This window comes from Hemitrygon akajei, chromosome 4, assembly GCF_048418815.1.
Source record: "Hemitrygon akajei chromosome 4, sHemAka1.3, whole genome shotgun sequence".
NCBI lineage: Eukaryota > Metazoa > Chordata > Chondrichthyes > Myliobatiformes > Dasyatidae > Hemitrygon > Hemitrygon akajei.
In genome coordinates, this window is record NC_133127.1 from 13,383,457 (window position 1) to 13,386,143 (window position 2,687).

The following is a 2,687-nucleotide window of genomic DNA, read 5'->3' on the forward strand; positions in this document are numbered from 1 at the left end:
GACTGACCCAATTACATGGGACCTCTCCGTCTCTAACATCTCGTACTTGCTCCGAATGCTTCTGAAATCACCAGATGCACCCCTGTGATTGCGGTCGGGAGAGGGAGCAAATGGGGGAGAGGGGTGTCACGCCATTGAATCTCATTGTTCATTTTGTGTCCGCTCCACTCTCCCCCCCAACATACACACACACACACACGCACACACAGACACACACACACTCACTCGACACATACTTAACCCGTACACACACACAGTAACGAACACACACCGAACACAAACTCATCGTACGACATTCACACACATAAATACTCACACGTACCGCTCCACATATATGCACACACTTACCCCTCACACACACTCACCCCACCACACACACAGTCACTCACAGTCATCTCTCTCACTCTTTCACACACACACACAATAATGTTTCTCTCTCACACACAGAGTAATCTCTGTTTCTTTCTCTCTATCACACACACACACACACACACACACGCACACACACACACACACACACACACACACACACACACACACACACACACACACACACACACACACACACTTGTAGTCTACAGATGCTCTGAAATGTGTTTAATACTCATATTTCACCCGTGGTCGATCCACATGGCGTAAGGGTTAACAACTCCGACTAAGCCCTGTATTTGAGGCTGCATCGCATTAGCTTCCCCTACGTACAGCAGGAGAGTGGCGAAAAAACGGACCCAGCCAATTCCTGAAAGAGGATTCATATCGACAAAAAGCTGGAAACATTTTGCAGGCAAGGCGGCACCTGGGGAGAGAGAAATAGAGTTAATGTTTCTCATCAAAGACCCTTCAGCATTAATTCGGCTAATTTGTATTTAAATAATTAATTTATATATTTTGTGGATTAAGGAAAGACTACCGTTAAATTCGTGTTGTTACTTAGCGCGAAGCTGTCGCTTGGAGTCTTATGATGTCACAGACCGTTTAATTTCACACCATCTACCACTTAGGCATTCTTCCTAAAATAGAATAAAACGCTATTTAAAGTCACCTTACATTTGAGTCAGGCAGACTCCATTTACAAACACGAGTTCTTTTTATTTTTCCAAACATACGGAAAGAGTACCCTCTTGTTCTACTGAGATTTCATTCAAAACAGTTTATATCCCAATACAAATTCTACAGCCGCCTCGCGAATAACAACAGTCAAAAGCCCCTCCAGCTAGGAAAACGAAACAGGCGTCCATTTGTTAATACAAATTTATTAAATAAAATCACAATACCACCAACAAAAATATTAGAGGTCAAATAGTTATCACTTTCGGTTGTATTGATCGAAATGAAATGACACTAATTTAGTTTAATATACATTCAGCAATTAATGTAATTTATAACGTATTTTATTAACCCTCCCAGTTTGTAGTTTAGTTCAACGAAATTTTAAAAGGTGGGGTGAATGAGATTGCTACTAATTACATTTCCGTTTCTCTGGGATTTGATAGCGATCCCGAATTCTGTTAATCTTTCCTCCTTCAAAGTTCAAAGTAAATTTTATTAATAAAGCACATAAATGTCACCATATACTGCCCTGCGATTTATCGACTTTCGGGTATTCACAGTAAATACAAAGAAACAAATTAGAATATTAGAATGAATAACAAACTGCACACAAACAAAGACGGGCAACCAACCAATGTGCAAACAAAACCGAACTCTGCAAATACAACAAGGAAAAATAAGAAATAAGTCATAAGGATTAGGAACAGGAGTTGTAGAATCCAATGATGGCGCCGTTATCTGAGAGAGTTAGGAACACAAACCAAAGCATAGTCATGTGGAAAAGAGATATAGATTAAATAGACGATAAATAGATTGATAACATAAATATAGAGGTAGGAATCGGTCGATTACATGATTCAATACGTATATATTAGATATTAAATAGTTAATTAGAAAAGGGATACACGTTGTTTTGATTATAAGGGTCTTGCTTTAGGTGAGAGTTGAGTTGCTGGGAGTCCTCTTGGTCGCTGGTCAAAGGCCTGATTTAACAAGGGATTTCTTCACTCCTATCCCCACCCCATTCTATCCTCGCTGTCTTAATTTGTTTGTCTTTTCAGCTTTGTTTTCTTCGTGTTTTAATTCGCCCTCGCTCCCTTTTCCGGAGTTAGGTCTGTTCTTTCTCTTTGGCTGAAATTCTCTGCCTTTCACCCGCATCTCTGACTCGCCGTCACTGAACGATTTCATAATCGGCGACTTCAATTGTAACGGCTGCCCCTTCTTGCCCACGTCCTTTCCCTCGGCCATATAACGCCACGAAGTATTGACAATGTACGTTAGAGAGCATTATCTCCTTGCTTATTGCTTATCCTGCTAAACTTGCCACGGTCTCATCGGTAACTCTTAATAACACTCGCGCCAACTTGTAGAGAGGGCAAATTGCATCTCGCAGACACATTTAGAACGCGGTCCTTATCAAATTATATTTAACGCAATTTCTCCGCAATAATTAAAATGCTCTCCGTCAATTCCCTGTTACAGAAAGCGAATTATTCAGCGAATCATTAGATTTGAACCGGCTCGTAGATTTATTGGAACCGGCCAACGACATAATGAAGATGCGAGGACTTGGCGTGCGATGTTAAACAGATATTGAAAGCTTCCTCAAAATGAGAGATGCAGAATGACTAATACCG

At 40.7% G+C, this 2,687-nt stretch overlaps 1 long non-coding RNA gene across 1 annotated transcript; it reads right to left on the reverse strand.

Annotated features, from left to right (window-relative positions):
• Positions 1–594: 594 nt before the first annotated feature.
• LOC140725878 (uncharacterized) lies at positions 595–1,523 on the reverse strand. The gene is made up of 3 exons (XR_012098497.1): positions 1,468–1,523; positions 911–1,010; positions 595–796 (listed from the first exon to the last, which is right to left on the reverse strand). It is a non-coding gene; the product is annotated as an uncharacterized lncRNA (long non-coding RNA).
• Positions 1,524–2,687: the final 1,164 nt, after the last annotated feature.